This window comes from Diabrotica virgifera, chromosome 3, assembly GCF_917563875.1.
Source record: "Diabrotica virgifera virgifera chromosome 3, PGI_DIABVI_V3a".
NCBI classification, from domain to species: domain Eukaryota; kingdom Metazoa; phylum Arthropoda; class Insecta; order Coleoptera; family Chrysomelidae; genus Diabrotica; species Diabrotica virgifera.
Genome location: NC_065445.1, coordinates 156923310 through 156944149, shown reverse-complemented (window position 1 = coordinate 156944149; position 20840 = coordinate 156923310). Strand labels below are relative to the sequence as shown.

Below are 20840 nucleotides of genomic sequence, written 5' to 3'. Positions count from 1 at the left end.
AAAGTTTGTCCGTCTAGACACCCTTAAGCTATTAACAAATTTTCAGCTTGCTATTAATCAACTTTTTTTTCATACGCGGGATCCAGACCTATAGCCATAAAACACTTCAGACACATGATCGAAGGCAAGGACATAACGATATACACAGACCAGAAACCAATCACCTTCGCATTTACTCAGAAGCTAGATAAATGTAGTCCTAGACAGTTCAGATATTTAGACTATATAGGACAGTTTTGCACTAACATTCAGCACATTTCTGGATTAACAAATATTGTGGCAGACGGACTATCTCGAGTCGATAGCATCAAGAAAGATATCGACATCATGGACTTAGCTCTCGCACAAGAAACTGATCCAGAACTGCAAACTTTTTTAAGTGAGAAAACATCACTGCAAATGAAGAATCAGAGCCTATTTTACTTCAAATCAGGCCCGAGGCACTACACAATTTTCGGGCCCCCAAATATGATTTAATAATAATAAATTTTAAAAATGAATTAATTATTTAATATAAATATAGTTACACCAGAAATTTAAATTTTTATTAACAATAAATAAAATTTATATTTAATCAATGAAACATTTAAGATGAAGACAGCTCTATATTTCGGCTATCAAAATAAATACATATTTGAAGTTTTGCACAGTTATACAAGTTGCAGGTGCAGATTAACATTTTTTAAGATACTCAACTGAAATTTAAATTTTAATTGCGGCCTACTGCGAATCTACAAACGGTAAATTATTTTCTATATTTTGCTTCGCGGTAGAGATATCGGAAAAAGTTATTTGAAAAAGTACTTCCAAATCTTATTCTAACCCCACATACCATATTGCATGACAAAATTCGCACTTTTGCTTTTTTCAGCATTTCTAGTCAGGACCCTAAAATTCGTTTTTTAGGGTCCTGAGTTTTGGGTTTTAGGAGCCTGACTACAAGTAGTAAAAAAACTAAAAGTTCGAATTTTGTTATGAAATCTGGTATATGGGGTTAGAATAATATTTGGAACATCTTTTTAAAATAACTTTTTTCGATATCTGTAACGGGAAGAAAAGTATCGAAAGTTTGCCCTGTTTGTGGAGTCGCAGTAGGCTGCGTTTAAATTTAAATTTCAGCTGAGTATGTATCTTAAAAAATGTAAACATTCAACCTGTATGACTGTGCAAAACTTTAAATCTGTATTTATTGAAATAGCCAACATATAGGGCTGTCTTCATCTTAAATACGACACACTGTATGTATATGTCATTTCCTTCTGTAAATAATTTGGTTGTTAAACCATAAAAGGATAGGCCGTTCTTGGACACAAATTTAATGGTTGCTGTTTTTCGTTGAAGAACGTTTCTCCAATGTTACTTTTCTTCTAAATAACTTTTTTCCATTAATGTTACAATTTGTCCTGATGTACTATTATATTTCTCTTGACTAACATTAGACCAGGGCGTATCTGTAAAAATATTAGTACATTTGGACGTTGAGAGGTGACTCAAATTTTTTTGAAGAAATTGCTTGAAAATAACAAATAATAATATTTGAGTTATCCTCCTCTCAAAAAGGTCCGGAACATTGTTTAAATAATCAAAATGTCAAAAAATGAAGGAAAAATTCGATTTTTTTCTTCATTTTTTGATTATAACTTTAAAAGTATTCATTTCCAAGAAAAGTTGTACTGACATAAAAGTTGCGTAATTAAATTTCCTACAATATAGAATTAGTTAGAAATTTAAAAAATAGTCACCCTTGTTGCAAAATAGCAATAATTCCGAAAAAAACCATACAAAAACAAGTATTCGCATTTTACGTTTTTCAACCATTTATGCTACATTTATGACCTTCATATTTCACCCAGAAAACCTTTATGATACAGTAAAACAACAATGTAAATTTCATTAAGATCGGCTTAATAGATTTTGCAATCCAGCTTTCGCAAAAAAAATTCATTTTTTCAAAATGTTACAGGACTATACAGCATATAGCAAGTTGAAATTTTTTATGCATACAGTTTCAGCGAGAAAGTTTCGGAACATTGCATTGACCACATGTACGGTTGAACTGCATTTAACATAGTGGACCAATATAAAACTTCGACACACAGAAATCCACACCATCGTCCTGATTCTAAATCAAATTTCGACACTAAACAAGTCGCTTTCAATATGGCGACGGTTGAAATGCGATTGTGCGAGCCTTGTGGATTTTAGTTGAACTAACGAAGTGACGTCATGAAATAGCGACTATCGAAATTAATAGCGACTTTAAACGGGCCCTGGGGCTTGATTCTAATTCATTTCGACAGTCGCAATTTCATTTCGACACCGCCATGACAGCCGCAGAGCATAGCGATTCTTATTCATTTCGATATTAGTTACAACTGGATATATTAACCTTATCATGTTGAGACTGCTCAGAATTTGGGTTGGCGCTCCGGTTTAATGGAATTTGTTGATAGTCTGGGAAAATTATCGAAAAAATGCCATTTTTGGGAAAAATTATTTACCAGCTATTTTATTGCTAAAATCGAATCTTAAGATTGCATATATTAGTAATATGGGGTATGATAAGTCCGCAGAAAGTGTGTTATTTTATTTATAAACAAATTAGCACTCCTAAATCTTCTTTTTTTTCAATTAGTGGTCTGTAACTCCTAAAATTTTTCCTTTGAGCCAAAAACACTCAAATAAAAATTCACCGTAATTTAGTTCTGCACAAAGTTATTTTTTTTTCCGATTTCCTTCAACAAAAATTTTACTCAGAAAATCCGAGTTTTCCCAAAAAATCTGCAATTTTCAATTAAAATTTTAGGGAAGTACCTAATTATTTATCAATAATTAAATAATTGATGACATGAAAGATTTATTATAGTAGATTATACAGAGGGGCTAAATTATGGAATAAATTCATTTCTTTAAAACGGACGATTTTGGAGCAAAATCCCGAAAGAGGTCGATTTTTATTTTTAAATTACAATTTTTTGGCATATATTTCATACTAGTGACGTCATCCATCTGAGCGTGATGACGTAATCGATAATTTTGTTAATGGGAATAGGGGTCGTGTGGTAGGTCATTTGAAAGGGCGTTCAATTCTCTATTCAGTAATATAAACATTAATATCATTAGGTATTTATACAGGGTTGCCAAAAAAAATTTTTGAATTAAATTAATTGGCGCAAAAAGAAGAATATATGCAATTTATTTAACTCAAAATACATTGTACTGCTGTCAGAAAATAGAAAAAAAGTTTATTTCACAAATAAACATTTCTTTTCGCTTAAATTAAATCACAAACAGCCTCCCTCCTACCTATTGGCAGTTTGAACATTTAATTTAAGCTAAAAGCAATAGGTCTGGATCCCGCGTATGAAAAAAAAGTTGATTAATAGCAAGCTGAAAATTTGTTAATAGCTTAAGGGTGTCTAGTCGGACAAACTTTGATATATGGTAACACTGGAACAGGGGAAGTTTTATTTGTGGAACAGGTTAAAAATTTGGAACGGTCAGACCACGAAAACGGCACATGTATTTTGTCCGATAGAACAGACTTAAACTCTCCGAACAGAGATTAAACTCTCATGCAAAAATCAGACTGCTATTTATCACCAAATGGGCGTTTTAATGAGTGGAACATGTAGAATATGTCAAATGACAGGAATTATGTCAGGCGATAAACAGCAGTCTGATTTTTGCATGAGAGTTTAATCTCTCTTCGGAGAGTTTAAGTCTATTCTGTCGGACAAAATAAATGTGCCGTTTTTGTGGTTTGACCGTTCCAAATTTTTAACCTGTTCCACAATTAAAATTGCCCCTGTTCCAGTGTTCCCATATATCAAAGTTTATCCGACTAGACACCCTTAAGCTATTAACAAATTTTCAGCTTGCTATTAATCACCTTTTTTTTCATACGCGGGATCCAGACCTACAATGTTTATTTGGAAAATAAACATTTTTTTCTATTTTTTGACAGCAATAGAATGTATTTTGAGTTAAATAAATTACATGCATTCTTCTTCTTGCGTCAATTAATTTAATTCAAAAATTTTTTTGGCCTCCCTGTATAAATAATGATATTAATGTTTATAATACTGAATAGAGAATTGAACGCCTTTGTAAATGAGCTACAACACGAACCCCTATTCCTATTTAAAAAAATAATCGATTACGTCATCACGCTCGGATGGATGACGTCACTAGTTTGAAATATATGCCAAGAAATTTAATTTAAAAATAAAAATCGACATGTTTCGGGATTTTTCTCTAAAATCGTCCATTTTAGAGAAAAAGAATTTATTCCATAATTTAGCCCCTCTCTGTATATCAGGAGACCGGCGACAATCTAACCAATAGTTTAGCAATAATTAAAATGTTAATTAAAAAATTTCGGTCGAAATAATAACCAGAAAGATTATGATGCACCAGATTAACTATGATTTTCATATAAAAAAGCACTATATCTACCTATTCAACGTACCTTACAGGATTGAAATTGGACCATTTGAGCGGTCTCAGGAATGTTATAAAGAAACGATTTTTTGGCTTATAAACAAATAGAACCCCTCAGAAAATATTAGATTAAATTAAATTAAGTTAACACTGTTGAAAAGGGCACGGCTTCTGTGTCCTTTTCGAAGAAAAACAAATTGGAGGAGTGATTCCAGGTATAACCGGTCAAATTTGACCGGCATTTGCGACAGAGTTATAAACAACAGGATTTTAATCTTTGAAGCATTAGATACCTTTTAATTCCGGTCCTCTTTGTACATACAAATTTTCATATCTTCAAGACACTCATAACAAAAAAGATTTATGTTATTTATATACACTGTCACCAAATTATTTAATTATTGATAAATAATTACTTCCCTCAAATTTTAGTTGAAAATTAAAGATTTTGTTTGGAAAACCCGAATTTTCCGAGGAAAATTTCCGTCGAAGGAAATTTGAATAAATTATCAATGTGCAGAATTAAATTACTGTCAATTTTTATGTGAGTGTTTTGGTTTAAAGTTAAAATTTTCGGTTAAATAAATTACATGCATTCTTCTTCTTGCGTCAATTAATTTAATTCAAAAATTTTTTTGGCCTCCCTGTATAAATAATGATATTAATGTTTATAATACTGAATAGAGAATTGAACGCCTTTGTAAATGAGCTACAACACGAACCCCTATTCCTATTTAAAAAAATAATCGATTACGTCATCACGCTCGGATGGATGACGTCACTAGTTTGAAATATGTGCCAAGAAATTTAATTTAAAAATATAGAGCAAATATATAGAGCAATAATAAAAAAAAAGATTTCGGAGCGCTAATTTGTTTATAAACAAAATAGCACACTTTCTGTGGACTTTGCACAGCTATATTACTAATATAGGAAATCTTAAGATTTGATTTCAGCATGTCCAGCAATAAAATAGCTGGTAATTAATTTTCCTTGTTTTTTACTAATTTTCCCAGATTATTACCTTATATCTTTCATTGAGTTGATGATTCATGTTGTGGACATTCTTAATTATTATATTTCTAATTTAATACTATTCTATCTAATTCCTCAAAACAAGCAAATTTCAATTAAACCCAGCTATATTATAATAGGTTTGTTCCAACACGACCAAGAACCGTCAGATTACCGTTTCGTTACTAGATAATTAACGTTCCATGGGTTCCATGGGAACGAAATAATACGTTCCATGGTACTGCGCAGGACGGTGATCGTTACATGTACGGTTCTCAGTCGTGTTGGAACAAACCTAATATAATACCTTTTGCTTTAGTTTTCCTTGCAAGAAATAAACAAAACACATCTAAACTAAACCTAACCTCGCTTTTGGCCATTCATTCATCTCCGTGTCAAATAATTTCCACAGTCGAAATTATAATATCAACACCCTTTTTAAAGTCGCTATTAATTTCGATAGTCGCTATTTCATGACGTCATATCGTTAGTTCAACTAAAATCCACAAGGCTCGCACAATCGCATTTCAACCGTCGCCATATTGAAAGCGACTTGTTTTTGGTCGAAATTCTGATTCTAAATCAAATTTCGACCAAAAACAAGTCGCTTTCAATATGGCGACTGTCGAAATTATTTGACACGGAGATGAATGAATGGCCAAAAGCGAGGTTAGGTTTAGTTTAGATGTGTTTTGTTTATTTCTTGCAAGGAAAACTAAATCAAAAGGTATTATAATATAGCTGGGTTTAATTGAAATTTGCTTGTTTTGAGAAATTAGATAGAATAGTATTAAATTAGAAATATAATAATTGAGAATGTCCACAACATGAATCATCAACTCAATGAAAGATGTGAGGTAATAATCTGGGAAAATTAGTAAAAAACAAGGAAAATTAATTACCAGCTATTTTATTGCTGGACATGCTGAAATCAAATCTTAAGATTTCCTATATTAGTAATATTGCTGTGCAAAGTCCACAGAAAGTGTGCTATTTTGTTTATAAACAAATTAGCACTCCGAAATCTTTTTTTTTTATTATTGCTCTATAACTCCGAAAATTTTAACTTTAAACCAAAACACTCACATAAAAATTGACAATAATTTAATTCTGCACATTGATAATTTATTCCAATTTCCTTCGACGGAAATTTTCTTCGGAAAATTCGGGTTTTCCAAACAAAATCTTTAATTTTCAACTAAAATTTGAGGGAAGTAATTATTTATCAATAATTAAATAATTTGGTGACAGTGACATAAATCTTTTTTGTTATGAGTGTCTTGAAGATATGAAAATTTGTATGTACAAAGAGGACCGGAATTAAAAGGTATCTAATGGTTCAAAGATTAAAATCCTGTTGTTTATAACTCTGTCGCAAATGCCGGTCAAATTTGACCGGTTATACCTGGAATCACTCCTCGCAATTCAATTTGTTTTTCTTCGAAAAGGACACAGAAGCCGTGCTCTTTTCAACAGCGTTAACTTAATTTAATTTAATCTAATATTTTCTGAGGGGTTCTATTTGTTTATAAGCCAAAAAATTGTTTCTTTATAACATTCCTGAGACCGCTCAAATGGTCCAATTTCAATCCTGTAAGGTACGTTGAATAGGTATAGTGCTTTTTTATATGAAAATCATAGTTATTCTGGTGTATCATAATCTATGTATTTTTAAATTAAATTTCTTGGCATATATTTCAAACTAGTGACGTCATCAATCCGAGCGTGATGACGTAATTATTTTTTTAAATAGGAATATGGGTTCGTGTTGTAGCTCATTTACAAAGGCGTTCAATGCTCTATTCAGTATTATAAACATTAATATCATTATTTATACAGGGAGGCCAAAAAAAATTTTGAATTAAATTAATTGACGCAAGAAGAAGAATGCATGTAATTTATTTAACTCAAAATACATTCTATTGCTGTCAGAAAATAGAAAAAAAATGTTTATTTTGCAAATAAACATTGCTTTTAGCTTAAATTAAAAGTTCAAACTGCCAATAGGTAGGAGGGAGGCTGTTTGTGATTTAATTTAAGCGAAAAGAAATGTTTATTTGTGAAATAAACCTTTTTTTCTATTTTCTGACAGCAGTACAATGTATTTTGAGTTAAATAAATTACATACATTCTTCTTTTTGCGCCAATTAATTTAATTCAAAATTTTTTTTGGCAACCCTGTATAAATACCTAATGATATTAATGTTTATATTACTGAATAGAGAATTAAACGCCCTTTCAAATGACCTACCACACGACCCCTATTCCCATTAACAAAATTATCGATTACGTCATTACGCTCAGATGGATGACGTCACTAGTATGAAATATATGCCAAAAAATTGTAATTTAAAAACAAAAATCGACCTCTTTCGGGATTTTGCTCCAAAATCGTCCGTTTTAAAGAAATGAATTTATTCCATAATTTAGCCCCTCTGTATAATCTACTATAATAAATCTTTCATGTCTTCAATTATTTAATTATTGATAAATAATTAGGTACTTCCCTAAAATTTTAATTGAAAATGGCAGATTTTTTGGGAAAACTCGGATTTTCTGAGTAAAATTTTTGTTGAAGGAAATCGGAAAAAAAATAACTTTGTGCAGAACTAAATTACGGTGAATTTTTATTTGAGTGTTTTTGGCTCAAAGGAAAAATTATAGGAGTTACAGACCACTAATTGAAAAAAAAAAGAAGATTTAGGAGTGCTAATTTGTTTATAAATAAAATAACACACTTTCTGCGGACTTGTCATACCCCATATTACTAATATATGCAATCTTAAGATTCGATTTTAGCAATAAAATAGCTGGTAAATAATTTTTCCCAAAAATGGTATTTTTTCGATAATTTTCCCAGACTATCAACAAAATCCAAGAAACCGAAGCGCCAACCCAAATTCTGAGCAGTCTCAACATGATAAGGTTAATATCCCCAAGAATCGCTATACTCTCCGGCTGTCATGGCGGTGTCGAAATGAAATTGCGACTGTCGAAATGAATAATTTCGACTGTCGAAATTATTTGACCCGGGGCCTGGGCCCTGATTCTAATTCATTTCGACAGTCGCAATTTCATTTCGACACCGCCATGACATCCGCAGAATATAGCGATTCTTATTCATTTCGATATTAGTTACAACTGGGGATATTAATCTTATCATGTTGAGACTGCTCAGAATTTGGGTTGGCGCTCCCGTTTATTGGAACTTGTTGATAGTCTGGGAAAATTATCGAAAAAATGCCATTGTTGGGAAAAATTATTTACCAGCTATTTTATTGCTAAAATCGAATCTTAAGATTGCATATACAGTGCGTCCATAAAGTAACGCATAAATTCATTATTTCGTAAACCAGCGACATTAATGAAAAATCCTGAAACGGGTCGATTTTTATTTTTAGATTCAGATTTTTTGGCATATATATCATACTAGTGACGTCATCCATCTGGGCGCGATGACGTAATCGATGATTTTTTTAAATGAGAATGGTCATGTGATAGCTCATTTGAAAGGGTATTCAATTCTCTATTCACTAATATAAACATTTACCTAATTATTTATACAAGGTGTTCAAAAAACATTTTTTTAATTAAAATAATTGAAACAAAAAGAAGAATGTACGTAATTTATTTAATTCAAAATACGTTTTACTGTTGTCAGAAAACAGGAAAAAAATGTTTATTTGAGAAATAAATATTGTTTTTTGCTTAAATTCAATGTTAAAGCTGCCACCCACCTGTCGCTTGGCAGTTTGAACATTTCGTTTAAGCGAAAATCAATGTTTATTTGTCAAATAAAATTTTTTTCTGTTTACTGACAGTAGTAAAATGTATTTTGAATTAAATAATTACATTATATTCTTCTTTTTGTCTCACTTATTTTAATTAAAAAATGTTTTTTGAACACACTGTATAAATATTTATGTTAATGTTTATATTCTTGGATAGAGAATTGGATACCCTTTTAAATGAGTTATCATATGACCCCTATTCTCATTTAAAAAAATCATCGATTAAGTCATCACGCCCAGATGGATGACTTCACTAGTATGATATATATGCCAAAAAACCGTAATATAAAAATAAAAATCGACGTGTTTCGGGAATTTTCCTTAAAGTAACCACTTTACGAAATAACGAATTTATGCGTTACTTTATTAGTAATATGGGGTATGACAAGTCCGCAGAAAGTGTGTTATTTTATTTATAAACAAATTAGCACTTCTAAATCTTCTTTATTTTTCAATTAGTGGTCTGTAACTCCTAAAATTTTTCCTTTGAGCCAAAAACACTCAAATAAAAATTCACCGTAATTTAGTTCTGCACAAAGTTATTTTTTTTCAGATTTCCTTCAACAAAAATTTTACTCAGAAAATCCGAGTTTTCCCAAAAAATCTGCAATTTTCAATTAAAATTTTAGGGAAGTACCTAATTATTTATCAATAATTAAATAATTGATGACATGAAAGATTTATTATAGTAGATTATACAGAGGGGCTAAATTATGGAATAAATTCATTTCTTTAAAACGGACGATTTTGGAGCAAAATCCCGAAAGAGGTCGATTTTTATTTTTAAATTACAATTTTTTGGCATATATTTCTTACTAGTGACGTCATCCATCTGAGCGTGATGACGTAATCGATAATTTTGTTAATGGGAATAGGGGTCGTGTGGTAGGTCATTTGAAAGGGCGTTCAATTCTCTATTCAGTAATATAAACATTATTATCATTAGGTATTTATACAGGGTTGCCAAAAAAAATTTTTGAATTAAATTAATTGGCGCAAAAAGAATGTATGTAATTTATTTAACTCAAAATACATTGTACTGCTGTCAGAAAATAGAAGAAAAGGTTTATTTCACAAATAAGCATTTCTTTTCGCTTAAATTAAATCACAAACAGCCTCCCTCCTACCTATTGGCAGTTTGAACATTTAATTTAAGCTAAAAGCAATGTTTATTTGCAAAATAAACATTTTTTTCTATTTTCTGACAGCAATAGAATGTATTTTGAGTTAAATAAATTACATGCATTCTTCTTCTTGCGTCAATTAATTTAATTCAAAAATTTTTTTGGCCTCCCTGTATAAATAATGATATTAATGTTTATAATACTGAATAGATAATTGAACGCCTTTGTAAATGAGCTACAACACGAACCCCTATTCCTATTTAAAAAAAATAATTGATTACGTCATCACGCTCGGATGGATGACGTCACTAGTTTGAAATATATGCCAAGAAATTTAATTTAAAAATAAAAATCGACCTGTTTCGGGATTTTTCTCTAAAATCGTCCATTTTAGAGAAAATGAATTTATTCCATAATTTAGCCCCTCTCTGTATATCAGGAGACCGGCGACAATCTAACCAATAGTTTAGCAATAATTAAAATGTTAATTAAAAAATTTCGGTCGAAATAATAACCAGAAAGATTATGATACACCAGAATAACTATGATTTTCGTATAAAAAAGCACTATACCTATTCAACGTTCCTTACAGGATTGAAATTGGACCATTTGAGCGGTCTCAGGAATGTTATAAAGAAACAATTTTTTGGCTTATAAACAAATAGAACCCCTCAGAAAATATTAGATTTAATTAAATTAACGCTGTTAAAAAGGGCACGGCTTCTGTGTCCTTTACGAAGAAAAACAAATTGAATTGCGAGGAGTGATTCCAGGTATAACCGGTCAAATTTGACCGGCATTTGCGACAGAGGTTATAAACAACAGGATTTTAATCTTTGAACCATTAGATACCTTTTAATTCCGGTCCTCTTTGTACATACAAATTTTCATATCTTCAAGACACTTATAACAAAAAAGATTTATGACACTGTCACCAAATTATTTAATTATTGATAAATAATTACTTCCCTCAAATTTTAGTTGAAAATTAAAGATTTTGTTTGGAAAACCCGAATTTTCCGAGGAAAATTTCCGTCGAAGGAAATTGGAATAAATTATCAATGTGCAGAATTACTGTCAATTTTTATGTGAGTGTTTTGGTTTAAAGTTAAAATTTTCGGAGTTATAGAGCAATAATAAAAAAAGATTTCGGAGCACTAATTTGTTTATAAACAAAATAGCACACTTTCTGTGGACTTTGCACAGCTATATTACTAATATAGGAAGTCTTAAGATTTGATTTCAGCATGTCCAGCAATAAAATAGCTGGTAATTAATTTTTCTTGTTTTTTACTAATTTTCCCAGATTATTACCTTACATCTTTCATTGAGTTGATGATTCATGTTGTGGACATTCTCAATTATTATATTTCTAATTTAATACTATTCTATCTAATTCCTCAAAACAAGCAAATTTCAATTAAACCCAGCTATATTATAATACCTTTTTATTTAGTTTTCCTTGCAAGAAATAAACAAAACACATCTAAACTAAACCTAACCTCGCTTTTGGCCATTCTTTCATCTCCCTGTCAAATAATTTCGACAGTCGTCATATCTGTTCCTTTGTTTTAAGTGTAACACTAGTTCTTGAAAAGTGTAAGAAAAGTGTAAAAGTGTTACACTTTCTTGTTTCTTTGTTTTTCTAGTGTTTACACTTTTTTTCACGATACACTCAACTTCTGTCGTAGAACGCGTACAACTCGTTTCTTTGAAATGCTGTAGGAAAAAAAGTGTAACACTTTTCTACACCTACCTCCGAGACGGTGGTGGATATTACACTCGTCCTGCGCAGTATCATCCAACCGGAGCCAGCTGTTTAGCCGTTAAATGTGTTTGTTTACAAAAAAGATATATTTCTTTTTAGTTTAATTTAAACTAGATTTATAAATTGAAAAAACTAAAGTAGCTACAAGTTTTAATTTAATTTTGCTTAACCTCCGAGTGGCACTTTCCTGTAATTTTAAAATTATCACTTTTCAGTGATTTTTTTAATATGCTTTTATGTCCTTAAGTTCAACAAAGCATTTCCTTTAATTACAGTTAAGCCAAAACATCGCAAATCCTGGGCCCTGGACTACTAAAGGTATCCGGTATCCGCATATCAGCCATGAATATGCGTTCACTACTCTACATCAAGAAATTTACTTTCCAATGGCTCTGTCACTGAATATATCAGCAAGTATAGGAAAACCTATTTAGAACTTATAAAATCAGCTAAAAAATCGTACTATCAAAATTGTCTGAGAAGCTCTAAAAGTGTTGCAAAAGAAACTTAGTCCATAATAAACGATCTTCGAAATAAAATTCACCCAGCTTAAACATTTTTCCTTTCAGACCCTGGAAATCTAAATGAATACTTTGTTAATGTGAGTAAAAATATAACATCAACAGCTTCGTGCAATCGTACTTGAGACACTGTGTCAGGTGAGGTGTTTGAAAATTTGAGTAACTTGATTCTGGGGTGTGAATTTCTAAAACTTTTAAGTGTGGTTTTTAACCGTTGAGAAAAATTATTTATTTAGTGTTGTGTTTATAATTTAATATATGTTTTAAAATGAGTTTTGTTTTATTTTTTGAGAAAAAATTAAAAATACAGCATACTTACAGTACTTTTTTTGAAATGCTATTTTCCAAAGTTTATAAAATTTCTTACGCTCGATTTTATATTAATAAAGTTAAAGTGGACCTTAAATTTAAAGTTTTCTTTAACTGTAACAATTGCTTTTTTTAAGGTAACACACACTTTAACTTTATTGTGAAATCGAGCATTAGTCAAAATTCTAAATGCTCAGTAAATAATAACAACAATTAGGTACTTGTATTGAAAACAACATATTTTGTAATTTGAAAAAAAAAACAACATATTTGCAACATAGATAACAAAACAACATGCTTTGTTACGTATTTTAAAAAACTCTCCATCATGCATGCTCCATGAGAAAAGAAAATATAAAACTAATTTCATCCTTATTGTGTCTCAGATGGCGTAGCTACTTTTGCTATAACTACTCAATGCTTTGCTACTCTACCTACCTACATACAATTTGTATTGTTTTATCAAAAAACAAGCATTTACATACTCTGCAAATTGTATATTTTTTCTTTGCATTTTCATATGAAAAAACCGCGGTATTTATCTTGAACTTTTTTTGAACAATGTGCAATACTTAGGTAATATTATTATTAATAAAACAAAGTATATTAAAATACAATGTTAAAAACTTTAATAATATTAGCAATATTTAAAAACTTCAATATATTATATTATAGTATACATATTATGAATCAGTAGAAATGATTATATTTAAATTTGATAAATTATAACTCCAATCGACCAGAGCACGACCACACAACCCAAAACACAAGTACGCAAATATGGTTGCGTGAAGCGTGGCTCGAAGCCGTGCAATTTACGAGACTCGCTCGATCTGTAGATCCGTGTGTCCTCATCTCGCCAATTAATGATTCTTTTGAGAAAGGTAAATTTCCAGAGTACCTAAAGACAGCTATCATTATTCCTCTTCATAAGGGTGGTGAAAAATCTAATTCCTGCAAGTATATACCTATTGCATTACTACCGGTACTCCAAAATTATTGAGAGACTCATAAAAGCATGACTTATGTCCTTTCTTGTTGAAAACAACATTTTATTACAAAAGTTCGGCTTTTTAAATAATAAATGTACTGCTGATGCCATGTTTTCTGTACTACATGAGGTTTATCAAGCACTGAGCAATAATCTTCACACTGCCACTGTTTTTTGTGACTATGCCAAAGCTTTTGATTGTGTAAATCATGAAATTTTGATAAAAATAACTAAATTTCTATGGAATTCGAAGAATTTCTTTGAATTGGTTTCAATCTTACTTGGATAGTTGGAAACAACTGGTTAGAGCAAATAATACAGACTCTAGTCTCCAAAATATTGTATGTGGGGTCCTCTACAAACCACAATGTTCAGTATCAGGTCCTCTACTTTTCCTTACGTTTATTAATGACATCCCTAGTTTAAAAATTAATGGAAAAAATTTTCTTTTTGCTGATGATACCAGTATTACTTAGAGCAACTCAAATATTGCTACTATACCTTCTGATCTACTCACGATAAAAACCTGGTCCGATTCTAATTTACCTTTTTTTAACATAAAACAGTAGCATTATCCTATACAGGAGCTCGTCAATCTTTACCTCTTAACACATTCACAGACACAACTGCATATGAAGCCACTTACTCCATAAGATGTGTCTACATCTAAAGTGTGTCTGTGAATGTGTTAATAACAGCCAGATCAGTATCGTTGATTCTGTAAAGTTTCTTGGTATTTTTTTTAGATAGCAATCTTAAGGGTTAAAAGGGTCTAAAGGGATAAACATTCACTGAAAGCGATATTATCTTTAATACCTGTGGTGCCTTCAACATTTAATGTCTGACTAAATTATTCTTTATAGGCAAAAAAATTTAAGGAATTTTGAATTAATTAGTTTTTAAATAAGTACATTTACCAGCAACAGTTGTAACGTAATTGTGTCAACTCGACAGTATTTAACTAGTTATTTGAATTTAATACCCTAGCTAGGGCATTATTTTTCAAAATAAATATTGAAAAATAACGCCCTATAATATAACTGACTTCGAAATCATGTACAGTGGAACCTCGATTATCTGTCTCTCCATTAACCGTCACCTCTGTTAACTGTCAGGGTACATACAGAAGTTGTATTGAGTTATACATTAGCAATCATTTAAATGCAAAAAAATAAAAAAAAAAGGTAATTTGATTTGTGATGAGGACACAAACGACTATCCATTGCTGACAGATAAAGAACTCATTGAAATGGCAACAAAGGCGGACCAAACCTATTCGGAAGCTGACACAGTAGCTATATTGATGCTTGGACACAAGGAAGCTTGACTGTAGCTATATTGATGAACCTATTGTAACTGACAAAGATTTGCATAAATAATCTAGAGAAGCTGCATCGCATATGCAATAATTCATCGTGGTATTCTCAACAAGAAGAAGCCAATAAAGTAGATTGCATGATCTTATGCCTTATGCCGATTAAGAAATTCAGCCGTCGCAAAATATGAAGCAGCAGTAAAACAAACACAAATTTCAGAATATTTTAAATTGATTCGATTGTATGAACACAAATCCCTCTTATATTGTCAAACAAACCATACAAATGAAATTTGAGAGTTGTACTATGAATTTTTATTTTTTTTAATGTTCTGTTAACCGTCTTTTCGATTATCCGTCATACCCTTGGTCCGGTGCCCTGACAGATAATCGAGGTTCTACTGTAATAATATTAATGTCTGACTGGTATATTATTTGACAAATAATGACATGATTTTGAAGTCAGTTTGATAAATAATGACATGATTTCGAAGTCAGTTAAGTATGATATAATGCCCTAGGCTCTAGGGCATTATTTTGAAAAATTACGCCCTAGGGTATTAAATTTAAATAACTAGTTAAATACTGTCAAGTTGACAAATAACAACCCAAGTAAAACTATGGTTACCACAATTACGTTACGACTATTGCTGGTAAATGTACTTATTTGAAAACTAATTAATTCAAAATTCCTTCAATTTTTTGCCTATAAAGAATAATTTAGTCGGACATTAAATGTTGAAGGCACCACGGGTATTAACGATAATATCGCTTTCAGTCAACTTATATCCCTCAGGCCAAAGGCCCTCGGTATATACACCATTGACCTCAAGTGTTATTATCCTTATAATACCCTTGGTACCTTAACTATAATCTCACAATCAGCCCATAGAAGGTGTCAAACAAATAAAATATTTGGGAATCATACTTGATAATTTATTAACAATTAAACGATTACTTTATTGATTACAGTTAATTTATTTAATGGAAATTAAGGTAATAATAATAATAATGTTTATTCAAAAATAATCAAATATAAAATCTTCCTGAGACTAAAAACATATTTAAGTGTATAATTAATAAGAATTAACATAGGAAGCCACAAGGAAATAAATCTGCATGTAGCTATAGCCCAAAGTAACTCCTGTTATTTATCCAAATCTTTACTAGTCAAACACATTTGTTTTGAAATTCCAGCAGTTTCTTCTTTTTATACCTTTTAAATATCTGGTGGTTGTTCCTAAAACAAAGACATAAATAAAAATTCTACATTGTGTACCATAAAAAAATCATAAAAATGTGGAAAGTATCACAAGAATAAAGAAAAGTCCCAGATATAAAATTCACTATTAAAATAAAAATAGTAAATAATTATTTATATCTGACACTTTTCTTATTGGAACTTCTTTCTGGTAACATCCTTAATCTCTGACTTTTACAATTTATAAGACAAGAGATGATGAATAAAGAAAGGGAAAAGGACTCTGCAGTATACAGTTACATTCTGCTTTCATTAATCTAGAAAAAAGATCAGAAAGATAATTCAAAGTCCGAAATTGTAAAAGTCAAAAAGAGATTAAGGATGTACCAGAAAGGGGTTCCAATAAGAAAAGTTTCAGATTTAAATAATTATTTACTATTTTAATAGTGAATTTTGTATCTGGGACTTTTCTCTTTTCTTTAAGAGATATCGCTGAAGCATCCTAATAGTAGATAACTATTTTTGAAATTCCACTTAAATAGACAATTTGATTTCGTTTTGATTCAGAGGTGTACAGGCAGCTCCACTGGGGACGCCGTAAGGCAGAAACAACTGTCTGGAGATTGTGTATCGCCTCTGGATCGAAAGGAAACATAAACTGTCTCTTCACTATCACAAGAGTATTTTAATATTTTTATTGAATAAAAGTAGTCAAAAAAAAAGGACTAGTTGGTGGAGCGAAGAGATAAAAATAGCTGTGAAAGAAAAGAAAGTACCATGGAGAGCTTATCTAGAAAATAACAGTTAATAAGCAAGGAAGCTTGTGGAAGAAAAAGTTAAAAAAGCTAAATTGGAACAGTGGGAGAGATTTGGAGAAAAGATGGAGCAAGACAGTAGTAGGACAAACCAAAAATTGTTCTATTAAGGTCTGAAAAAATGAGAGGTAAATCAGGTAGTACTGTCGTGCAAATAAAAAAAAAATAAAATGGAGAAACACTTACCCAACCACAAGATATAGTTAATAGATGGAGTAAATATTCCAAAGAGTTGAGTAATGAAATAACAATGGAAGAATTAACGGAAGCCATTGCAAAAATGAAAAATGGTAAAGTGGCAGGAATAGATAATATCAAAACACGATTGTTGAAATATATGGGGGAATCTGCATTACACTACTTACACAAATTACTGATAACAATTTGGAAACAGAAACGCATCCCAGAAGATTGGGCAACAGCAGTAATATCTCTTCTGGTAAAGAAGGGAGGTAAAAAAGTAATGTTCAAATTATCGAGGTATTTTCATGCTAAGTGTACTGGCTAAGATTTATGAATGAACACTGGAGATGAGACTGAGAAAGAAAGTGGAACATCAACTAGACGATGCACAAAAAGGTTTCTGACCGGGCACAGTGTCCAAGATCATATCTTTACTATAAGACAATGGAAAAAGCCTTTGACAAGGTACCCGGACATCACATTTGGAAAGGGCTTGAACTGTTCGATGTTGGAGGAGAACTAATTGATGCAAGTAAAATTTATGTACTGGAACATTGTGCGAGCATTAAACTGTGAATCAAACAAATTTGCTAATACACAAGGAGTAATTCAAGGTGGAGTTTTAAGCTCACTGCTATTCATTATATTATATATATGAATGAACCAATAAAAAAAATGCAGTAGAGTCCCGAAAATTAGATTTAGGTTACCACTGATTAAAAAGTATAACTCTGAGTAAATGTGTATCTGCAGATGACATTGCATTGATACCAAGTTCAGAGAAATCTTTACAAAGCAACCTAAATTTATAGACGAGAGAACTTGCAGACAAAGGAATGAAAATAAAATTAGCAAAGACTAAAACTTTACTTATTTCCAAGACACCGAGAGAAATCCATATAAACCTAGACGGAAATTTAGTAGAACATATGAATGATTTTGAATATTTATAAACTATAATAGACAAAAAATGCAAAAAAAAAATGAACAACAGAATTGCTAAAACATCACGATTATATCACTCCCTCACTACAGGTTTCATTAGCAAAAGAGAAATTAGTGAGAAGACAAAAGGGACAGTATATTATATACCTCCCTTCTCTGCTTCATGGAAGTGAAACATGGCTGGCTTTCCTAATAATTAAGCTTGAATTATCACATCTTGATTATTATTGTAGACATTTAAAATCCTTATTAATTGAATTACATTAAACTTACCACTTATAAAATGTTTACTTTTCACATTTTAATTTTAGTTCCGTTATATCTGTTCTTCTTGTGGCTTTTATCCATTGTCCCCGGCTTTGTTTGGATACTTCATTTAAATGTATTGCATGGGGAGCCTTGGGAACAGTATAAAATAAGACTTTTCCCTGTCTGCCCTACTCCCACAATTTACAACAATACAAGTTACATGTATAAGCTTCCCAAGAAAGAAAAACTGATAACTGCTATGGACTAATTCAGTTCTGTAGGCGATAAACTACTTTAGGCGATATTTGATTTGCTATCACAATTTCGCTGCACAATCGACAATAAAAACAAACAGGATATTCTTTACAAATGTAAATATTAGGATTAGGTTATGTTATGTGCCCCCAGTTAGGCCATATTCGGAAGTTCCTTGTCCCTTTGCTTGATTGGCACACCGATAATTTTCGTTTAATACTGTCCGCTGTCATGAGCCGCTGTCATTTTACACTCAAATGTCCATAGAATTTCGTACACTTACACTCAAAAGTGTAACACTAAAAAACAAAGGAACAGACCTATTGAAAGCGACTTGTTTTTGGTCGAAATTTGATTTAGAATCAGGGCCCCGCCCCGGAGATGAATGATTGGCCAAAAGCGAGGTTAGGTTTAGTTTAGATGTGTTTTGTTTATTTCTTGCAAGGAAAACTAAAGCAAAAGGTATTATAATATAGCTGGGTTTAATTGAAATTTGCTTGTTTTGAGGAATTAGATAGAATAGTATTAAGGTGGTATGACACAATGTTAAAATTTATATAGTTTTTAGGTACAGTTACCGTCACTATTTCAAAACCAATCTTCAACTTAGGGGTATGTACGTGAACTGTAGACTTTCTATTTTAATAGTATCTAGTTAAAATTTCCAAAGAAAGCAGTATATTTTTTATAACTGTACATAAAGGAGTCCATGTCATAACTTACTTAGTAACTTGCTATAAAAATTCGTTTTGCATAATAATTTTTGAACTTGGGTGGAAAATAACTACCAGAAACGATTAACTATGCAAAAAGCTTTATTTTAAACAAAATTTCATTGTCCATACTGCCATAATTTTTAAATTAACTGTACCTAAAAGTAAAAATTTTAGTTAAAAGCTGCAATCTGGGGATTTTGTTGAAATTACAGCAATAAGTTGGCATTTTTCTAGTGATAAATTAGTTCCGCTGTCACTTAATAGATGAGAAGATGAGTTCACGTGTCATTTAGTAGATGGCAGCAGTGATGTATTAAATGGAGACAGATGCGCGTTTGCCGGATTTTAAGAAAATCTACAAACAATTGAAAACGAGTTTTGTAACCACGGAAATACGATGAATCACGCGGTTTTGTTTAGAAAAGTGGCCCCACCCCCTCCCAGTACGCATTTTGGACCTTGTTTGACTTTCACTTTCAATCATGATTGTATAACGTCACAGTGTCTTAACAATACAAATATACATTTTTTATGCTTGAAACCGTGACGTTATACGAATGGTTGAAAGTTAAACGAGGTTCAAAATGACTCAAAGTGTTTACTGGGGGATTATACTAGTTTTGACATAATACATAAATAACATAAGTAAGCTCTAGTATGTTATGTGGGGCGGATCTAAAAACAATTTCAGTTTTATTCACTTTCTGGCAAATTTAATTTTTATAGGGCCGCAAATAATGCATTGTTCGGATACAATTAGCGTCTCTTTGTAAAGACGATGACGTCGACATTTTTACACACATTACACATGCCAATGGCCATTAGTATTTGTTGAGGCATTATCCTAATAAAAAAATTGTAGACAAAACAATATTGTATAATCATTGATTAATTTATGTCAAATATTTCCGTAAGTGAAAAAAAATATTGAAATTTACTGGAGTAATAATTAGATAAACCGATATGCAGACGATACAGTTGTGGTTGCTAGCAGTATCGACAGGCCTGTCATACCCGGGTACCTACAAAGAGCGAGTGAAAAAAGAGATTTTAACCATCAACATAAATAAAACAAAAATGGACACTGGTGAGCAAAACTCAAAAACCTGCCAGACAATTGAAAATAAAAAACCAATTCAGCACGTAGAAGTATATGTATACCTTGGAACAGTCGTCAACTAGAAATGGGATCAAACAACC

At 31.3% G+C, this 20840-nt stretch overlaps 2 long non-coding RNA genes across 2 annotated transcripts; both read right to left on the bottom strand.

Annotated features, from left to right (window-relative positions):
- Positions 1-496: 496 nt before the first annotated feature.
- LOC126882173 (uncharacterized) lies at positions 497-12398 on the bottom strand. Its single transcript, XR_007697199.1, has 2 exons — positions 11817-12398; positions 497-1451 (listed from the first exon to the last, which is right to left on the bottom strand). It is a non-coding gene; the product is annotated as an uncharacterized LOC126882173 (long non-coding RNA).
- Positions 12399-16198: 3800 nt separating this feature from the next.
- LOC126882170 (uncharacterized) lies at positions 16199-19709 on the bottom strand. Its single transcript, XR_007697196.1, has 2 exons — positions 18694-19709; positions 16199-16516 (listed from the first exon to the last, which is right to left on the bottom strand). It is a non-coding gene; the product is annotated as an uncharacterized LOC126882170 (long non-coding RNA).
- Between the last annotated feature and the right edge of the window lie 1131 nt (positions 19710-20840).